Source organism: Pan troglodytes, chromosome 1, assembly GCF_028858775.2.
Source record: "Pan troglodytes isolate AG18354 chromosome 1, NHGRI_mPanTro3-v2.0_pri, whole genome shotgun sequence".
In the NCBI taxonomy this organism is placed as follows: Eukaryota; Metazoa; Chordata; class Mammalia; order Primates; family Hominidae; genus Pan; species Pan troglodytes.
In genome coordinates this window covers 29,851,574-29,874,412 of record NC_072398.2, presented here as the reverse complement: position 1 = coordinate 29,874,412, position 22,839 = coordinate 29,851,574, and the positions used below count along the sequence as shown (strand labels likewise).

At 35.1% G+C, this 22,839-nt stretch overlaps 1 protein-coding gene across 22 annotated transcripts in view; it reads left to right on the top strand.

The window, feature by feature from the left end:
- The window catches only part of LYPLAL1 (lysophospholipase like 1), a 219,891-nt gene that overhangs the window by 65,207 nt on the left and 131,845 nt on the right, over positions 1–22,839 (top strand). For 13 of the 22 annotated variants that reach the window (XR_010150114.1, XR_010149986.1, XR_010149943.1 and 10 more), the window contains one exon: positions 2,098–2,207. The exons of 5 other annotated variants lie outside the window; for them this stretch is intronic. The gene's annotated coding sequence lies outside the window, so the exon portion shown is untranslated. 22 annotated transcript variants of the gene reach the window in all.

Genomic DNA, 22,839 nt, shown 5'->3' with positions numbered 1-22,839 from the left:
ATCCCTCTCCTTTCTGATAGCCAGGGAGACTATCAGATGATAATAGCTAACATTCATTCAGGATTTACTTTGTGTCAGGCACTGTGCCAGGAAATATATTATTATTTCCAGTTTACAAATTAGAAAATTATAAAATAAATGAGAGAGCTGGGATTTGAACATACGCTATCTGAACAAAGCCCAGATGTGCAGTTACTACTGTGCTGCCTTGGCAATCTGCTAGCCCTTAGTGCATTTCCAGAATCCAGCACAGGTCCTGGTACACAGTAGGTACTAAGTTTATGTTTGCTGAATTAGTAAGTTAGTAAATGGATGAGTAGGTAGCATTCCAGAAGTAGAAGGGAAGACCAGAAATATGAAGATACTTCAGAGAGTTGGTCAAGATGACAATGAAATTTTCTTTATGGAAGAAGCACTATCGGGATATAGAGAAAAATTTTTGTTCATAGAAGTATGTTTGTGATTTGCAGTGTGTGTGTTTTCTTGTGTCAGCACATATAATAGTTTAAACATAATTAGATCTAAAGCTCAAAGTGAGATTTAGGTATTATATTCCAATTTATAGTCAACTAAATGTGACAATATAAACTCCTGACAAGTAAGGATTATAATGGCAGTCTTGGCAGATCTTCAAGTATGCTGCTAGAATACATCACAATATTTTAACTCTCTCCATATTTAGGCCTGGAATAAAGTTAAATTACAGCATTTTCCTTACAGACATTTAATCCAATAATTATTACTGAATCTGTTCAGTTGCTCATTTTTATGTGATCACTAGACTTTTCCCTGCTCATCAGATGGTAATCAACGGATTTGCCAAAGATTCAGTGAGATGCAATGTTTTTACCTAGGGTGAAGAAAAGGTCACAGTATTTCTACTATCATTAAACCTTGTCAAACAATGAATCCAATGGAAAAGACAATATGATGCAGTCTGAAATGTTGAGGTCCTGGTTCTAAGACACATGGAAAAATATAAAGTTGATTTCATAGCATATTACACTACAGTTGTATGTCTGTGTGGTTTTCATAGCCCAGCTGGGAAAGAGTGGCTGCTGGAAGACTTTGAAATCACGTGTGCCCTTGTACATTCTCCTGGACCTAAGAATGGCAATGGAAGTAAATTAGTGAAGTATGTCATGGAAATGGCCTAGAGAAATATAACTTATAAATATCTGCATATTGAAAATACATACTTTTAAACAAGCATGGAAAAATCTTTAGAATTCTCAGTGGTATAGCTTTAAAATGAAACTGACATGACAAAGTGACAGACCTAGGGTTTTATATAATTTTGGAAGATTTTCTACAAAATGCATTGAAATAAAATTCCATTGCATAATGACAAAACTATGGTCCACACGCGTAAACTGGAACATGTACAGATCCTTAAGTTTATTTGTATATAGGCTAATTTCCCTTCCCATTTATGGTTATTTGAAAATATTGTTAAAATTTAAGCAGAACTATAATATCAAGAAGAAAATAAGGAAATAACTTTTTGCTCCCTATGATTTTAAATTATAAAAGCCAAATTCCCCAAAATGAATACTTTAGCACTAAATTCTCATGTTTCATTCTTTTTCAATAAAATTGTTTTCAATTAGTTCAAGTAATATTTATTATGTACGGACAGTACGCTATAGTTGAGTTCCAAGAACTAAGAAAATTGGGTGGTCTTTTGTGTAAGAGACTGCCTAAATTTTCCAATTCCATTCTCTCTTCCTGTGCACACGGAAGACTACATTGGACTCTTTCCCAATGGAACGTGGGTACAAATGATGTCCACCACTTCTAGGCCTGATCCTTAAAATGTCACCTGGGTGCAGTGGCCTACATCTATAGTCCAGCTATTCAGGGACGCTTAGGCAGAAAGATCACTGGAGCCCAGGGGTTCAAGGCTGCAGTGAACTATGATCATGCCACTGCACTCCAGCCTATCTCAAAATATCTATATATATCTATATATATCTATATTATATATATAAATAAATATATATAATCTTTCTCTCTCTCTCTCTCTCTCTCTCTATATATATATATATATATATATATATGGATTTTTCATGATATTTCCACTGTTGACATGGCCAGAAGGAAAGATATCAATGATGGTGATGCCACTAAATAGAAGCATCTTGGATCTTACTATTTGGAGTAGAACCACACGAGGAGAAGCCATCCAACCTACATAAGACTATGACGTGAGCAAGAAATACAATTTTATTATATTATCTATTGACACTGCGAGAAGTTTGTTTATAATAGCTAGTTTTAATTTTCCTAACATATACAAGAAAACTTACATTAGGTGGAGTTAATGGTAAAATAAAAGCCTGAATAATACAGCATTGACCTAGAATTTGGGCATGAGCTTTCCAGAAACAAAGCAAGCTGGATAGCTAGAAATCCTTACCTTCTTGGGTTGTAAATTCTAATTATATCTAGACATCAAAGAATGAGAGTTAAGACTTCTGAGCCACATTGACCCAGTACAATTTCTCAGTTTAATAAAGTAACTGAGAGCTGTCAATGGAAGAGACCACTACTCACTTTCTAAAATAAACTTCCTAAAATAAAAATCTGAAATTATTACTTACTAAGAAAGGGAGATCTGTGCTTGTGAGATAGAAAATCCATATAGAGAGTTTGGGAAACCATGGAGTTAAGGACTTGGCAGATTTTCAGAAACAGAGTTTGGAGATTGATTTTTAGCTAGGAAGTGAGGAAGACTGTTGTCAACTGGCTGTCTTTCAGAGGGTTGTTAACTGGAGTGAAGGTGGTGTTGACCAGCTGGCTTTTAAAGTGTGATTACAGATGCAAAGTTGTCATTGATTAAATAGGATGGATTTAAAACTAATTTGAGTTGTTACTGGCTTTCTGTGGCCAGTAAACAGAAAACAGTCTATTTTTTCTTAGGAGATCAATCTCTGATAAAATTTAAAATATGTTTTTTTTAACCTTTGGTTAAAGGTAGTTTTAAAATAGGTGCTATTAAGTTCAGAGGGTAAGGCATCAAAGTGAGAAAGCAAAATATATCAGGCTAAGAACTATGTCCTGAGAGGGATTTGGAGTGGGGTTATTGACCAGTACTATTGACTATTCAACTGACTGGAAGCAAATAGATCAGAAGCCTACTAAGGTTTTGAAGTAATTTATATTGCCAGAGAAACCATGAAGATGGACTTAAACCAACCACTGGTCTCCAACCTTCTGTTATTACAAAGTTGGCATACTACCCCATGTCCACCTCCAAACAGTCCAAGGAGACCAGGAAGAACCTAGCAGAGAACAGGCCAGGGGTCATGGAGAATGATGGACAAGGTAGTCCCTTCCAGAGACAGAAGCAGGGCCTATTCAGAGCACTTCTACATGCCTGCAGTAGAGACCTTTACAATGCCTGCCTTGCTGGATTCCATCACTGCTATGGAATAGTAACTGCTTTATGCCTCTCACTCCTTATTTTTCTAAATGGAAACTTTAATTATGGCTTATTATGTCCCTGTTCCATCATTGTGTATTGGTTGGGAGTATGTAGTAGCCACAAAATTGACTCACAATGAATCTTGCTATAAGAATTACTAAAGAAAATAGTTGAAAAAATTATATATATAATTAATATATATAAATAAATATAGTTGTAAAAAAATATAGTTTTAGAACTAAAATCTCAGATGATATTTATAAGATATTTGGAGACGGGCAAATAACAGTGGAAATTAAGAATTTGGCATAACAATTTTTGGTTGCATTTACAGTGTTTCTGAGTCAGGCCTGCAGACTGCAGTTTAAACTGTAAAAGCATTTCAGTCCTATGTGGGCTAAGGAGCACCGGTGTGTGTCAAACCAGGCATCCGCAGGTTGTGCTAGATCAGCTGTTCCACATTTTAGCTTTTCTTATAACTGCAATCCGAAACAGGGGAAAGAATGGCTGGAAGGGAGTGCCAGCCTCTTGGATTCATGTAGTTTGGCCACAGGTTTTTACTGCCCAAACATGTGTCTCTAGGTCACTCTACATTTATGAATTTCCTAAGTTCTGATCATGGCTGTGGATTTCAGAGAGATTTACAACACGGTGGCTTTACCAACAGAATGGTGATCAATTTTGTTTATACATAATTTTTAATGGAAATATATTTTGGAATTGAAGAAATAGAAACCAAAAACAATTGAATTTTCACAAGTCCAAAGACAAAGAGGACAATTAAGAAGGCCTGTGTCTAGAAGACACAGTCTCCAGAAATCAATTTTAATCAAAAAATGAAGGAAGGATTAGAAGCTTTGAGTCCTATGCTTTGGCCTTACTATTATAAAGGAGCAAAGAGGCAGTAAGAATAGAAACAAAATAAAAGAAGAGCAGGTTTATTAAGCTGGAGGAAGAAATATTTCCTTAGGAAAATTGTTGAGGTTGTAGGCAGGTTAGGCAAGCATGATGGAGAAAAGGAGATCTGAGAGGATACGCTAGAGTTTTGGAAAGGGAAAAGGAGGTGTGCCCAGCTACACATAGCTGTTTTTAAAAAAAATTTTAAAAAGGTCCCGGCGCAGTGGCTCATGCCTGTAATCCCTGCACTTTGGGAGGCCGAGGTGGGTGGATCACCTGAGGTCAGGAGTTCAAGACCAGCCTGGCCAACATGAAAACCCAGTCTCTACTAAAAATACAAAAAATTAGCTGGACGTGGTGGTGGGTGCCTGTAATCCCAGCTACTTGGGAGGCTGAGACAGGAGAATCGCTTGAACCTGGGAGGCAGAGGTTACAGAGAGCCTAGATCGCACCACTGCACTCCAGCCTGGGGGACGAGAGCAAAACTCCATCTCAAAAAAAAAAAAAAAAAAAAAAAGGATTTGGGAGGTAGGGAGGTAGGGGAGGGCTTTTTTAAGTTACTAACAAATCCAACAAAATGACCAAAACTCACAGAAATGTACAAGAGGAAAGCAGGCAAGATCTCGGAGAGAAGCCTAAAATGAATCCCCTCAGAGGGACCATAATCAGAAAACTATCGATATGAGCCTTTTAAAAGTTTCTGGTAGAGTCCATAAATGCAATTGGAAAACCAATGCTCAAAGACTGAGGATTATTAAGTGACCTTCACGATGACATAGTTATAGTAAGTGAGGGATGCAGTTATTGCCTATGCCTTGAAAAAATATGCCCAATAAGAAATATAAAGAAAGGCACAGGGAAGTGAAAATACTGAAGGAAAGCCAGGTAGGGCAGTGGTTTATAGAGTAGGTCTGGATGTTGGTCTGATAGGAGAATGCCTCTTGGGTAGAACTGTGTAACACTCATGATTGAGATAGTGCAAGTTATTTAAGACCCAGAAAATTCCACAGTGGAGGAGGGATACTGCCTGGTAGAGCACATGGCAGAGGGATTGCCCCTAATAGGAGACAGGTGTCGGAAGCATCATCAGCTTTCTCAGTGAGGACTGTATGGAAGGGAATTCTCCAGCTGGTGCACACTTGGGGATTAGGAAAAATGTTCCTAAAAGTCAGATTTCATTGTTCTTACAATTCCAAACCAGGCTTCATGGTAGAAACCACAATATATGTTATAAAAGACCACTTGTGGCTGGGCACAGTGGCTTACATCCGTAATCCCAGCACTTTGGGAAGCCGAAGTAGGCAGATCACCTGAGGTCAGGAGTCGGAGACCAGACTGGCCAACATGGTGAGACCCCATCGCTACTAAAAATATAAAAAGTTAGCCAGACATCGTGGTGCATGCCTGTAATCCAAGCTACTTGGGAGGCTGAGGCAGGAGAATCGCTTGAACTCAGTAGGTGAAGGTTGCAGTGAGATGAGATCATGCTACTGAAAAAAAAAAAAAACCACTTGCCACAAATTTCTTCCTTTCTCTTCCTTCCTTCCTGCTTTCCTTTTTTCCTTGCTTCTTTATTCTTTCTTTCCTTCCTCCCTCCCTCTTTTTCTTTTTTCCTTCTCTTTCCTTTTCTTTCTCCTTTCCTGCCTTCCTTCCTCTTTCTTCTTTCTCTTTCTTTCCCTTCCTTTCTTCTGTTCTTTTTTCTTCTTTTGCTTCCTGCCTCCCTCCTTCCCTCCCTCCCTCTTCCCTTCCTTCCTTCCTTCCTTCCTTCCTTCCTTCCTTCCTTCCTTCCTTCCTTCCTTCTACAGTTCAGATCCTTAGAGGGAGCTTATTTACCATATCACATTACAGTTTCAGAATTACAGGGTAAAAAGGGGAAATCAAGTTGCAACTTAGAATTGCTTAAACAGCCTAGTCAGGGAAGATGAGTACCTCGGGATGTTTTAGTCTGCCCTATGTCTGGAGTCCAAAGGGAACCTCATCCATTCTCTGCTGTGATTGCTAAGGAATCCCTTAGCAACCCCCAACTCAACACAGGCATTGAAATAAGAATGATAAATTGGAAGAATGAGTTTCAGATTTAAATGGTTGTGAACTTACATTTAACTGCATTTTAACTTATATGAGAGCAAGAGAAGTTTTACTTTAATCATATCCTGCAGATTTGATAATAAAAAGACTTTATAATCAAATTTGAAGTGGACCTGTGTAAGTGGAAGATCTGTATTGTGTACAACTGGAGAATGTATGAAAGAAGGATCTATATTGTATCATGTTATTTTATGCTTTATCTCTGGTAAGCTATATTGAATTACATTCCTCAACAGAATTTGAAGTAGGAAATAAGAGTAAGGAGATAATTTCATCCTATAATGAATTTAGGCCTGGAGTTAATTTGATTAATATAAAATTCGACCCATTTCAGTGGCTTCTGCTGACAAAATCTAAACTGCACACTGTGGACTCGAGTCGATAAACAACAGAGAGACTAAGACTTCATGAAGTTAGGAGATGGACCATCATGAGGGAATATCCTCTGTGTGTCGGGGGATGTGGGGAGTTAGCCATATCTTTGGTTCATGTTAGGTTTAATGGTTAACAAATTAAAATGCTAAAGAATGTTATGAGTGAACCTCTTTTCCCTTTTGTTTTCTGATTTTCTGCAAAACTTCTGTTCACATAGAAATCCTGGTTTTGTGCCCCATCTTCTCCTTGCCCCATGAAAGAGAATGGAGTTATCTGATTGGCAGATGCCATCCGTGGTCCGTATTTCTCAACTGAGTAGAAACTGACTCACTAAAAGGCAGCAAGCCCCAGATCGATAAGAGGCAGAAATCTTATCCTCTAGTGATACTGCAGGATCCTCTAATGAGATCCTGTAGGCAAGCTGACCCAAGGTCTAGACTTAGACTTCATTAACATATCTAAAGTCATGTTATCCAATCGGCTTTATTAGTACTAAAGCTGACATTTCTATCTTTATCTAGGTCTGATTTCTCAAATGTATCTGAACATGAGAGGAGAGGAAAAAAGATATTATTTACTGATTCCTTCTTATGCATCCTGCATTCTCACCCTAACCTGGAGTGGCCGACACCAGAACTCTCTCCCTTTATGACAAGCAAATGCCCCGTTTACAAGTAGACAACCTTAATTTACATTGTTTTTCTTTTGGAGACAGGGTCTCACCCTGTTGCCCAGGCTCAAGTGCAGTGGCACGATTATGGCTCACTGCAGCCTTGATCTCCAGTGTTCAAGTGATCCTCCCACCTCAGCCTCCTGAGTAGGTGGGACTACAGCACATGCCACCATGCCCAGCTAATTGTTGTATTTTTTGTAGGGATGGAGTTTCACCATATTGCCCAGGCTGGTCTCAAATTCCTGGGCTCAAATGATCCTTCTGCACTGGCCTCCCAAAATGCTGAGATTTCAGGCCTGAGCCACTGTGCCCGGCCTAACTTACACTTTCTATAAAATAAAGAAACATGTAATGGGAAGGCCGGAACCTTAAATTGAAAAACACCTAAGTTAAACTGCTGGCCCATTATGATGTGACTGTGAGCACATACACCTTCTTCCCTGTATCTGTTTTCTCATTTGAAAAGTGAGGATAATATCTCTCTGGCAAGACTATTTTGAATATTAAAATAGACATGTAATTATGTGCCTAATATCACATCTGGTGCAGTAGATATTAAGCAAAAGATTATTCTTTGTTAGCAATTATAACTACTTCTTAAGCAAAATCAAATTTTCATGATAATGTGTTGCATTTTCTAGTACATTATAGTCAATAAATGTTCATTCCTTTTACTCCAGACTTACACTCTGACGAATGAGTAATAGAATCCAAAGTAAAGAAATTTTGTTTTGTTTGTTAAATTAAAAAGTGCAATGCAAAAATCTTATAAAGAAACATCTGTCAAGTGAAATTCATAAGTTTCTTTACTTGAGAAAGTTCTAGTTTGTGCTTCATTATTTATGGTACAGGTTTAAGATCATGTTGGGTGGCCCAGCTGTTTCTCCTGTTCATTAGGAACGCTGGGCACTGCATACTTCTTAAATCCAAAAGCAATAGCTCTTTCCCTTATGATCCAGCTCAAGATGTAGTTAGAGTTAGCTGGACCAAAGGCTGAGTAGGACTATTAACCAGAACTAGGCTCTGCTTCTCCAACTTTGCATGCTTTCTGTGGTTTATAATGTGATTGGTAACCAGGAAAGCTCAATATGACTATGTGGGTTAAAATGTATGCAAAATAATAAACAACAGCTTCAGCTTAGGAGAGGCACCATGTTTATTCAAGAATATGACATGATAGCAGTTGGCTTCTGGCATATGAGTTCTCTCTTAAGGCAAAAATCAAATGACCCATGTTAGACTTTTTTTTATTAAAGCCTCATGCACATGGTGCTTAGTTGATTTTTAGAAGAAATCAATGAGAAATGTAGGTGAGTACAGGGGAAAAGGGTAGAGAGGGTTAAAAAAAACCCATGAAAACATGAAATCAACTTTAGGGATTTTTTTAATCCTTGAAAAAGTAATATTACTGAATCAAATGATAGTCTTTCTATTAAGAAAACACTATACCACTTCTCAAAGTATTTCTTAATATGCATCTAAAGTTTCATTGTTAAAGAGTCAAATTTTCCAAATCAGAGAAAAGTATTACTTCATGGTTCCCAAGTTTCCAATCACTTAACATATGAAACATTGAAGTTTAAGAGTCAAATGCTCCAAGTGAAAAGCATCTGTTTGATGTCGACGAGGTCCTGACAAATTCAATGTTAAAGGACTCTTTGTGCTGCTCTTTGAAAATATATCACTTTATAATAAATCTCTGGGCTCTGACACTCTTGGTGATGAGGTTTGCTTTACAGACTTATGCAAGAGGATGTTTGCCACACCTGGCACTTTGTGAGATGAGAGTGGCAGATTTTAAAACAGAAATTAACATAGAGCTTCAGGTTTAGATGCTGACCTAAGTGCCTTTATTTTCTTTAAATTTGAGACATATATTATCAGAAGGGTGAAGGTTCTCTCTTCTCCTATCTGATTTTTGATATCTCCTTTATTTCCAGGAAAGAAGTTATCAAATTATAAAGCGTGCCAGGAATTAAAGCTGTTGAAAATTTAATTATGAAAGTTGTCAAGACTGTGTCATTATGGCACTAATAACTTCAGATTGTTGGTAACGATTATTTCAGCCATTGTGGGGACTGGCTTATTTGCACAGAGACTGCATTCGATGTAAAATTTTCTATTTTGTGGTTGCTTCAGGGCGTGAAGGCTATAGTAAAAATAAATAGCTTACTCAACATTGAAGAGTATTGTGATGATGAATTAGACACCTAAAATTAGCATACTTCTTTAAAATATTATATGTTCAGTATAGAACCTTTAGACACCACAGATAAACGCAAAGAAAATAAATCCTATAATCTAGAAACAAGCGCTTTGGCATACACTGATTTCTCCTTACACACACAAATTCACAAACACACAGAAATATGTATATGTCTTTAAAAAAACATGTACCCCTTCACAAATTGTCCAAGATAGTGGTTGTATTCAAATAATATATCGGGACCATTATTCACTTTCTCTCTCTCTTTTTCTCTCTGGTGTGTGTGGGCTTGCACACACACATATATTCATATTAATGGTTGCATATTTCATTATGTGGATATCTCACAATGAAACCATCACGTAGCTAAAGAACTAGATGGTCATCGGTGACTTACATATACTCTCAGGCTTCTCACCTATTTCATTCCTTTTCCCTCCACTATCACAAGTCTCCCGGCCTTCTATCATTCTTTCCCTTTAAAAAAATAAACTATACACACACGCACACAGTATGTGGCTTATTTTCTCTGGTATTTGGCCTTTGTAAAAATGGTATCATCTTGTTAATGGCCCTCTTTCATCACTCAACATTATGTTTAAAGATTCATTCATAATACTGAATGTAATTCACTCCTGTGTAATATTCCATAGTGTTAAAATGCCACCATTTCTCCATTCTGCTATTGATGGACATTTGAGTTGTTAGGGATTTGTGTGTGTGTGTGTTGCTCTTACGAGTACCACTGACATGAATATTCTTATGCATGTCTCTTGATGTGCAAAAATATCAAGGAGTGAAAATGCTGGATCATAGGTGATGCTAATGTTTGGCTATACAATAAAATATCAAATTATTTTTCAAAGTGAATTCTATCAATTTACACTCTCATGCAAATCATACAAAAGTGCATGAAAGTACTAGTTGCTTCATATTGTTGCCCACCCTTGGTAATTTCTATCTTTTCTCATTTTAGCACTTGTTGTTTTGCTTTAGTGGTATGCACTGTGCTTTAATTAACATTTCGCTCATAACTAGTGAAACTGAACACTTATTTGCGTGTTGATAGACATTGGGATATTTACTTTTCTAAAGTGTCTGCTCATATCTTTTGTCCATTTCCCATTTGCTTTTTGTTTGTTTAATTGTAAGAATTTTAAAGATCATAATCTGAGTTTATCGTTGCACAAACTGGTGACATATAGTCTCCCATTCTTTGCTTTTTCACTCTCTTTGTGATGTCTTGATAAATTAAGAAACTACTAATTTTAATTTAAGCCAATTTATTAATTTTCTTGTTTATGTTTAGCATCTTTTGAGTAGCACCAGTGGTGTTAAGGAAATATTTTTGTCTACACCAAAGTCACAAAGTTATTCTTCTGTGTTTAAAAGCTTAAGTATGTTACTCTTTAGATCTATATTCTATATAATTCGATTTTTGTATATGGTATAGAAGGAATCAAGATTCACTTTTTTCTGTATGGATATTCAACTTACATAGAACCATTTACTGAAATGATTACCCTTTCCCTACCACACTGCCCTGTTACCCTTGTTGTAATCTTGTGACCACATATCTGTGTTTGTTTCTATTCCCTCTGTTCTTTTGGCCTATTCTTGAAGCGATGGCTCAAAGCATTAATTAGTATCATTTTATAATAAGTCTTGAGGCCTTGTGACATAAGTCTTGGCATTGTATTTCATTTTTATTTTAACTTTTATTTTAGGTTTGAGGGTACATGTGAAGGTTTGTTACATAGGTAAACATGTGTCATGGGGGTTTATTGTACATATTATTTCATCAGACATTATTTTCTTCATGTGTTAGTTTGTTAAGGATATTCTTCTCCGGCTTTATCCATGTCCCTGCAAAAGACATGATCTCATTCTTTTTGTGGCTGCATAGTATTCCATGGTGTATACATACCACATTTTCTTTATCCAATCTGTCATTGATGGGCGTTTAGGTTGATTTCACATCTTTACTATTGTGAATAGTGCTGCAATGAACATTCACATGCATGTGTCTTTATGATACAATGATTTATATTCCTCTGGATATATACCCAATAATGGGATTGCTGGGTAAAATGTTAGTTCTGCTTTTAGCTTTTTTGAGGAATCGCCATACTGCTTTCCACAATGATTGAACGAATTTACACTCCCACCAACAGTGTAAAAGTGTTGCCTTTCTCTGCAATCTTGCCAGCATCTATTGTTTTTTGGCTTTCCAATAATAGCCATTCTGACTGGTGTGAGATAGTATTTCATTATGGCTTTGATTTTCATTTCTCTAATGATCAGAGATAGTGAATTTTTTTTCATGTGCTTGTTGGCTGCATGGCTGTTTATGTCCTTTGCCCACTTTTTAATGGGGTTGTTTTTCTCATAAATTTGTTTAAGTTCCTTATAAATGCTGGGTGTTAGACCTTTGTCAGGTGCATAGTTTGCAATTTGTTCTCCCATTCTGTAGGTTTTCTGTTTACTGATGGTTTGTTTTTCTGTTTGTTTTTTGCTGTGTGGAAGCTCTTCAGTTTAATTAGTTCCCATTTGTCAATTTTTGTTTTCATTGCAATTGCTTTTGGTGTTTTTGTCATTAAATATTTGCCTGTTCCTATGTATTGCCTAGGTTGTCTTCTAGGGTTTTTATAATTTGGGGTTTTACATTTAAGTCTTTGATCCATCTTGAGTTGATTTTGCATGTGGCATAAGGAAAGGGTCCAGCTTCAATCTTCTGCATATGGCTAGCCAGTTATCCTAGCATCATTTATTAAATAGGGAGTCTTTTCCCCACTGATTTTTTTTTTGTCAGCTTTGTCAAAGATCAGATGGTTGTAAATGTGCAGCCTTATTTCGGGGCTCTCTATTCTGTTTCATTGGCCTGTGTGCCTCTTTTTGTATCAGTACCATAGTGTTTTGATTACTGTAGCCTTGTAGTATAGTTGGAAGTTGCATAATGTGATGCCTCCAGCTTTGTTCTTTTGGCTTAGGATTGTGTTGTCTATTCAGGCTCCTTTTTGGTTCCATATGAATATTAAAATAGCTTTTTCTAGTTCTGTAAAGAATGTAGCTGATAGTTTGATAGGAATAGCATTGAATCTATAAATTGCTTTGGGCAGTATAGTCATTTTAGTGATATTGATTTTTCCTATCCATGAGCATGAGCTGTTTTTCCATTTCTTTGTGTCTTTTCTGATTTCTTTGAGCAGTGTTTTGTAATTCTTATTGTAGAGACCTTTCACTTCATGTGTATTCCTAGCTGTATTCCTAGATATTTTACTCTTTTTTGTGGCATTTGTGAATGGGATTGCCTTTCTGATTTGGCTATTGGTTTGGCTGTTGTTGGTTTATAGGAATGCTACTGATTTTTGCATATTGATTTTGTATCCTGAGGCATTGCTGAAATTGCTCATCATCTGGAGGAACTTTTGGGCTGGGACTATGGGATCTTCCAGATATAGAGTCATATCATCTGCAGAGATAGTTTGACTTCCTCTCTTCCTATTTGGATGCCCTTTATTTCTTTCTCTTCCCTGATTGTTCTAGCTGGGACTTCCAATACTATGTTGAATAGAAGTGGTAGGACAGGGCATCCTTGTCTTGTCCCAGTTTTCAAGGTGAAGACTTCCGGCTTTTGCCCATTCAGTATAATGTTGGCTATAGGTTTGTCATAGATGGCTCTTATTATTTTGAGGTATGTTCCTTCGATACCTAGTTTATTGAGAGTTTATAACATGAAAGGGTGTGTTATATTTTAGCAAAAGCCTTTTTCTGTATCTATTGAGATAAGCATGTGGTTTTTGTCTTTACTTCTGTTTATGTGATGAATCACATTTATTGATTTGTGTATGTTAAATCAACCTTCCATCTCAGGGATGAAGCCTACCTGATGATGGTGGATTACTTTTTGATGTGCTGCTAGATTCAGTTTACAATAATTTTGTTGAAGATTTTTGCATCATTGTTCATCAAGGATATTAGCCTGAAGTTTTCTTTTGTTGTTGTGTCTCTGCCAGGTTTTGGTATCAAGATAGTGCTGGCCTCATAGAATGAGTTGAGGAGGAGTCCCTCCTTCCCAGTTTTTTCGAACGGTTTCTGTAGGAAGGGTACCAGCTCATCTTTGTACATCTGGTACAATCTGGTTGTGAATCCATCAGGTCCCAGGCTTCGTTTGGTTGGTAGGCTATTTATTACTGATTCAATTTCAGAGTTTCTTATTGGTCTTTTCAGGGCATAAATTTCTTCTTCCTGGCTCAGTCTTGAGAGAATGTATGTGACCATGATTTTATCCACCTCGTCTAGGTTTTCTAGTTTGTGTGCATAGAGGTGTTTGTAGTAGTTTCTGATGGTTGTATTTATTTCTGTGGGGACAGTAGTAACGTTCCCTTTGTCATTTCTAATTGTATTTATTTGGAGTTCCTCTATTATCTTTTTTAATAGTCTAGCTAGTGGCCTATTTTATTAATTTTTTTCAAGAAAACAACTCCTGGATTTATTGATCTTTTTAATAACTTTTTGTGTCTTGATTTCCTTCAGTTCAACTCTAATTTTGTATTTTTCTCCTCTGCTAGCTTAGGGGTTGATTTGTTCTTCTCTAATTCTTTCAGTTGTGCAGTTAGGTTGTTAATTGAGATCTTTCTAACTTTTTGATATAGGCATTAAGTGCTATGAATTTCCCTCTTAACACTGCCTTAGTTGTGTTCCAGAGATTCTGGTATGTTGTATCTTGGTTCTTATTATTTTCAAAGAACTTCTTGATTTCTGCCTCAATTTCATTATTTACCCAAAAGTCATTCCAGAGCATGCTGTTTAGTTTCCATATAATTGCTTGTTTTTTAGTGATTTTCATAGTCTTTACTTCTATTTTTACTAAGCTGTGGTCCAAGAGTGTGTTTAGTAGATTTCAGTTCTTTTACATTTGCTGAGGATTGTTTTATGTCTAATTATGTGGTTCGTTTTAGAGTATGTGCCATGTGGCAATGAGAAGAATGTATATTCTGTTGTTTTTGGGTGGAGAGTTCTATGAAGGTTTATCAGATCCATTTGGTCCAGTGTTGAGTTTAGGTCCTGAATATTGTTGTTAATTTTCTGCCTCAATGATTTGTCTAATACTGTCAGTGGAGTGTTGAAGTCTCCCACTATTATTGTGTGGTTGTTTATGTTGCTTTGTAGGTCTCTAAGAACTTGCTTTATGAATCTGGGTGCTCCTATGTTGGGTGCATATATAAATTTAGGATAGTTGACTCTTCTTGCTGAATTGAACCCTTTACCATTATGTAATGCCCTTCTTTGTCTTTTTTGATCTTTGTGGCTTTGAACTCTGTTTTGTCTGAAAATAAGATCGCAACCCCTGCTTTTTTCTGTTTTACATTTGCTTGGTAGGTTTTCCTCTATCCCTTTATTTTAAGCTTATGAGTGTCATTACGTTTGAGACGGATCTCTTGAAGATGGCATACCAATGGGTCTTGCTTTTTTATCCAGCTTGTCACTCTGTGCCTTTTATTTGGGGCATTTATTCCCTTTGCATTCAAGGTTTAGTACTGAATGTATGAATTTGATTCTGTCATTGTGCTGTTAGCTGGTTATTATGTTAACTTGTTTGTGTGGTTGCTTTACAGTGACACTGGTCTGTGGGTTTAAGTGTGTTTTTGTATTAGCTGGTAGTGGTCTTTTCTGTCCATATTTAGGGCTCCTTTCAAGATCTCTTTAAGGCAAGTCTGGTGGTAATGAATTCCCTCAACATTTGCTTATCTGGAAAGGATCTTATTTTCCTTTCACTGAGGAAGCTTAGTTTAACTGGATATGACATTCTTTGTTGAAGATTTTTTTCTTTAAGAGTTTTGAACATAGGCCCCCAATTTCTTCCAGCCTGTAGAATTTCAGTTGAGCAGTCCACTGTTAGCCTAATGGGGTCCCCTTTGTAGGTAACCTGCCCTTTCTGTCTAGCTGCCTTTAACATTCTTTCATTTCAACCTTGGAGAAAGCTCAATTACGTGTTTTGGGGGTGATCGTCTTGTGTAGAATCTTGCAGTTCTCTGTATTAACTGAATTTGACTTTTGGCCTCTCTAGCAAGGTTGGAGAAGTTTTCATAGATGATATCATGAAGTATATTTTCCAAGTTGTTTGCTTTCTCTGCCCTCCCTTTAAGGGATGCCAATGATTTTTAGGTTTGGTCTCTTTACATAATCCCATAGTTCTCGAACGTTTTGTTCCTTACTTTTCATGGTTTTTTATTTATTTTTGTCTGACTGTCTTATTTCAGAGAACCAGACTTCACATTCTGAGTTCTTTTCCTCAGCTTGGTTTATTCTGCTATTAATTATTTCTTCCTAAAGAAAGCCTTGACTTTTATAGGCTCTTTAAATTTCTATGTAAATATTGGAATCAGCATGTATGTTGACATTTTGATTGAAATTGTATTAAAATTATGGATGAATTTGGGGAGAATTGACATTATTATAACTTTTATTTTTTATAAATATGGTATATATACTCCATTTATTTAGAACTACTTTAATTTCTCTCAATAATGTTTTTGATTTTTTAGTTGTTTTAATTTTGAATGTAGAGATCTTGTACATCTTTCATTATATTAATTCAGAAATGTCTGCTGTTCTTTATGCTCCTGTAAATGTATTTTTAAAATTCAATTTTCTATTTATTTGTTGCAAGTATATACAAATATAATGTTTTTATTGGTCTAATATGCAGCAAACTTGCTAAATTCACTTATTAATTCTAGTAGTTTGGTTATAAATAATTTGGGTTTTCTAAGTTTAAAATCATTTTGTCTCCCCAAATTGCAATTTTATTTCTTCCTCTCCAATTCCTATGCCTTTGATTTCTTTTTCTTGCCTTGTTCTAAATGGGCCTCTCGTGCAATGTTGCACAGGAGTGACAAGAGTAGACAAGCCTGTCTCCATTCCTAACATCAAGACGAAATCTTTTAATAAATCACCATTAAATATGTTGTAAGTATGTTGTAGATACCCTTTATCAGATTAAGAAAGTTTCCTTTCATTCCTAGAATCTAAGAGTATTTATCATGAATAAATGTTAAATTTTATCAAAATATTTTTCTATATCTATAAAGATAACAGACAAAAATATCCATGATTTTGCTCTTTTTTCTTTTAGTGTGATGTTACATTGATTGAGTTTTAATTTTAAAGCCATTTTACCATCATATACAATTTCTTTTATGCATTACTAGATTTGCTTGGTTAATATTTTGTTTAGGAATTTTTTCATCTATTTTATAAGATACATTTGACTATAATTTTCCTTTTTGTAATATTCTCATCAGGTTTTTCTATCAAAGTTTAACTGCATCATAAAGTGAGTTAGGGAAATGATCCTTTTTTCCTCTACTATAGAAGAGTTTTTATAATAACATATTTGGGGGAATTCACAAGTGAAATCATCTGGGCTTAGAGTTGTCTTTTTGCAGAGGTTATTGGATAACTGATTCAATTCTTAACAGGTAAAGGACTATTTTAATTTTCTATTTATTCTTGAATTAGTGCCAGGAATGTGTGGTTTTCAAGAAATGTGTACATTTTACCTAAATTTTCAGATTTAATGGAGTGTAATTATTTATAATTTTCTCTTATTATATTTTGAATATCTTTACAAAATGTAATAATGATCCCTTTTTCCAGAAGGCTAATTTGAGCTTTGCTTCTCTCTTTTCTTTCTCCTTCCTTTCTCCTTTCTTCCTTTCTCTCTCTCTCTATTTCATTAGTCTTACTAGTGCTGCTACTTTTCCTTTTGAAAGGACAAACTTTTGGCTTTCTTAATCCTTTGATTGCACTTTAGTTTTTATATTTTATTAACTGTTGCTCTAACCTTTATTATTTTCCATCCCTTCTTTATTTATGTTGAATTTGCTGATTTGTTTAGACGGATGTTCAGTCATTGAATTTAAACTCTCCTTCTTTGCAATATATGTTTGTAAGATAAAGGATTCCTTCTACACATGGCTTTAGCTGCATTCTCCAAGTTGTCATATTTTACTTCAAATTATTTTTGATTTTCCACTGTGGCTATTCTTGATCCATAAGTTATCAAGAAGTATACTACTTATTTTCCAACCTTTTGGGAATTTTCTGGCTATCTTTTTTTGTGGTTATTGCTTTTCACCTTAATTTCACTGTGGTCAAATAATACACTCCATGATTTTAGGCTTTTAAAACTCATTGAAGCTTGCCTTATGACCTAGTATATTGTAAATTTGAGTGCACTTAAAACAAATATGTATTTGGTGATTATCCTACTATGCCAATTGGATCATGTTTCTTAATTGTCTTTTTCAGATGTTCTGTATCCTTATGTTTTAGATCTGCTTGTTCTACTTTATCATTTGTAAAAAATTGTGTTAAAGTCTCTGCTATGATTGTTAATTTGTCTATTTTTAACATTTTTTGAAGTTTGGTTTCACACACATTGAGGCTATGTTAATAGCTGTATATATGTCTAGAATTATTGTATATAGCATTCCTGATTTATTACCTTTTTAGCATTATGAAATATATGTTAATTGCTATAAAATCTACTTTGGTTGATTTTAAAACATCCATACCAGTTTTTTTTTTTTTTTTTTTTTTTTTTTTTTTTTTTTTTTTTGGTTACTGTTTGAATAGTATTGGGGGAACCAGCCCCCAGTGTTTTAATGTAGGTTCTTTCTATTTTCCCTAAGTGTCAGCCGGTCTGAGAAATAAAGACAAAGAGTACAAAGAGAGGAATTTTACAGCTGGGCCACCGGGGGTGACATCACATATCGGTAGGTCTGTGATGCCCACCTGAGCCGCAAAACCAGCAAGTTTTTATTAGGGGTTTTAAAAGGGGAGGTACTGTATGAACTGGGAGTGGGTAACAAAGATCACATGCTTCTGAGGCCAATAAAGATCGCAAGGCAAAGGGCAAATCAAAGATCACAAGGCAAAGAGCAAAATTAGAATTACTGATGAGGGTCTATGTTCAGCTGTGCACATATTGTCTTGATAAACATCTTAAACAACAGAAAACAGGGTTCGAGAGCAGAGAACTGGTCTGACCTCAATTTTGCCAGGGTGGGGTTTTTCCCCACCCTAGTGAGTCTGAGGGTACTGCAGGAGACCAGGGCATATTTCAGTCTTTATCTCATCCACATAAGACAGACACTCCCAGAGTGGCCATTTATAGACCTTGTCCCAGGAATGCATTCCTTCCCCAGGGTGTTAATTATTAATATTACTTGCTGGGAAAAGAATTCAATGATATCTCTCATACTTACACGTCTGTTTATAGGCTCTCTGCAAGAAGAAAAATATGGCTCTATTCTGCTCAATGCTGCAGGCAGTCAGACCTTATGGTTGTCTTCCCTTGTTCCCTAAAATTGCTGTTATTCTGTTCGTTGTCAAGGTGCACTGATTTCATATTGTTCAAACACTCATGTTTTACAATCAGATTTCATATTGTTCAAACACACATGTTTTACAATCAATTTGTACAGTTAATGCAATCATCACAGGGTCCTGAGGTCATGTACATCCTCAGCTTACAAAGATAACAGGATTAAGAGATTAAAGTAATTTCTTACACCTAAGAAATTATAAGGCATAAGAAATTATAAGAGTATTGTTAGGGAAGTGATAAATGTCCATGAAATCTTCACAATTTATGTTCTTCTGCCATGGCTACAGCCGGTCCCTCCGTTCGGGGTCCCTGACTTCCTGCAACAAATAGCATATTTTCCTCTACCTTTTTACTTTCAACTATACCATGCTCTTAAACGTAAGGTATATCTTTTGTAGGCATATTGTTAAATTTCAACAATTCAAAAATTGTTGAATCTCGACAGTTTTTATCTTTATACAGTTTTTAGTCCATTTACATTACGTCATTACTAATATATTTGGGTATAAATCGGCCATCTTCCTATTTGTTTTCTATTTGTGCCATCTTTACTATATTACTTCTTCTTTCTTTTGGGAATGCCAAGAACCCAAAAGCAAATGCAACAAAAACAACAATAAATAGATGGGCCTTAATTAAACTAAAAAGCTTCTGCACAGCAAAAGGAATAGTCAGCAAAGTAAACAGATAACCCACAGAGTGGGAGAAAATATTCATAAACTATGTATCTAACAAAGGACTAATATTCAGAATCTACAAGGATTTCTGATCTGCAAGAAAAAAACAAATAATCCCATCAAAAAGTGGGCCAAGGACATGAACAAACAATTCTCAAAAGATATACAAATGGCTAAGAAACATATGAAAATATGCTTAACATCACTAATTATCAGGGAAATGCAAATAAAAACAACAATGCAATGCCACCTTACTCCTGCAAAAATGGCCATAATTAAAAAATAAAAAAAAATAGTTGTTGGTGTGGATGTGGTGAAAAGGGAACACTTTTACACTGCTGGTGGAAATGTAAACTAGTACAACCACTATGGAAAACAATATGGAGATTCCTTAAGAAAGTAAAAGTAGAATTACCATTTGATACAGCAATCCTACTGAGTATCTACCCTGAGGAAAAGAAGCTGTTATGTAACAAAGACACTTGGACACAAATGTTTGTTGTAGCACAATTCACAATTGCAAAAATGTAGAATCAGCCTAAATGCCCATCAACCAATGAGTGGATAAAGAAAACGTGGTATATATATATATATATATATATATATATATATATATATATATATGTGTGTGTATATATATATGTGTATATATATATGTGTATATATATATATGTGTATATATATATGTGTATATATATATGTGTGTATATATATATGTATATATGCCATGGAATACTACTCAACCATATAAAGGAATGAGATAATGGCATTTACGCAAACTGGATGGAGTTGGAGACCATTATCCTAAGTGAATTAACTCAGGAATGGAAAAATCAAACATCGTATGTTCTCACTTATAAGTGGGAGCTAAGCTACAAGGACACAAAGGCATAAGAATGATATAATGAACTTTGGAGACACGGGGGGAAGGGTTGGAGAGAAGTGAGAGATAAAAGACCATACCCTGGGTATAGGGTACACTGGTCAGGTGTTGGGCACAACAAAATTTCAGAAATCATCACTAAAGAACCTTAACCAAATGCCATGTGTTCCCCCAAAACTATTGAAATAAAAAATATATAAATAAATTAAGAAAAAAAGAAAAATTCATGAGATGACTCAATTAAACAAAGTAGCTGATATGGATAAATGCATTTTATTTAAAAATTGAAATATGTGGAAATTAATGAATATGACTAAAAGAAGTTTGAGTAATTAAACCAACACTCATAACTTTTGAAGAATATTAACAATTTGAAGTTTATTCTCATTAAAACTCAGAAAGTGTTCTGCAAATTTATGAAATGAATGAATTTGTTCAAATTGCAAGACAAGGGTAAATTAGTACAAATCCAAAAGATAATTTTACAAAACAGCAGAATTTTTAAAAGAAGAAAAATGAAGAGGAAATATCAAAATAAAGTTTAAAGGTTAAGATGGAAGTGATAAACCTCATTTATATCAATCATTACACTGAATGTGAGTGGTTTGAATATTCCCATTAAAATCAGAGACATTAAGATTGGTATTAAAGAAAAAAAATCTGTGTTAGAAGTCATATAATTAAAACTGAATGAGGAAAAAATTGTATTAATGGAAGGGTCAAAGAGATAAAAGGCAAATACGAAGAGAAACAAAGAGTTCCAGTATAAATATTAGATACAGTGGAATGGTTAAAAGAACTAATCAGAATAAAGAAGGAAATAATAAAGCATAAAATAGCAGTCATAACTTCAACACATCAAACAAATGGCAGTGAAATAACTAAAGAAAAGTGATTTGAATTACAAGAAATACTTGATAAAATATATCTTCTCAGAACTGGAGATATTTAGTAGGCTCCAAAAAATATTGAATATTGATTCAGAGGGGTAGAATAATACAATAAAGAACTTCATTATATATATATTAAATTTTATATGTATATAAAATTTATAAATTATATATATAATATAGGTGGCATTATACACACATATATACATATATACAGACACATGCATAAATACACACACATATACATAGATTTAAAAAGTCTTACAATCTCAAATAGAGAATGCCTTTCTCTGTATTTCCATGGAATATTTGCAGAAAGCCATTCAAGTTCTTGAAGACTAAGAAACCTTTAATAGTTTTTAGAAATTAGGTTCTATAGGCCAAATTTTTTATCCTAATCATTAAAAAATAATTAAAAGGTGATTCTCTTCTTTTTAAAATACTTGAGATTTCAAGCCATTTATACTTGGAAATTTTAAAACATGCCTTTCAATAATCCTTGGGTCACAAAGAAAATGTCAAAATGACATATAAACCATATCAAAAGCAATGAAAAAGATAATACTTTATATCAGATCCAAAAGACTCAGTAGTGACTGTATTCAGAGGAAAAGGCATTGCCTTAAATATCTTTTTAGAAAAGAAAGAGAAAAAATAAGCTATCATTAAACCTCACCATAAAATGATAAGAAAAGTTCAAATTTATTCAATTACATTTTTATATGGTTATTGAAATGACCTGGATGAACTTGTACATCTAAGCAGTTCAGGTGTCCAACTTTAAAATCTAAATCTCTCATCATCCTGTGTATGATTCTTCACCACCTGGTGGTGATTGTCTGCTCAAGATTCGTTATCAGTTGGGAAGGTTTGGGGTTATATTACTAGCTAGGGCTCCAGGATAGGAACAACAATTCAAGGAATATTATAGTCAGTTGTCTTCATTTCCTGGAGCTGATCCAGCGAGAATGAGCTAGGATATTACTGATATGTAATACTAAATACTAACTCATGAAGAAAAAGGCAGAGGTGGTGGTAGCACTCCTTTTAACCTTTCTTGTAGTGCTGGCTTGGTAGTGGCAAATTCTCTCAGCATTTGTTTGTCTGAAAAATACTTTAGCTCTCCTTCGTTTATGAAACTTAGTTTAGCTGGATACAAAAATCTTGGCTGATAGTTATTTTGTTTGAGGAGGCTGAAGATAGATCCTCAATCCCTTCTGGCTTATAGGACTTCTGCTGAGAAATCTGCTGTTAATCTGATAGGTTTTTCGTTACAGGTTAACTGATGCCTTTGCCTCACTTCATCTTGAGGCCTTATGTAACCTG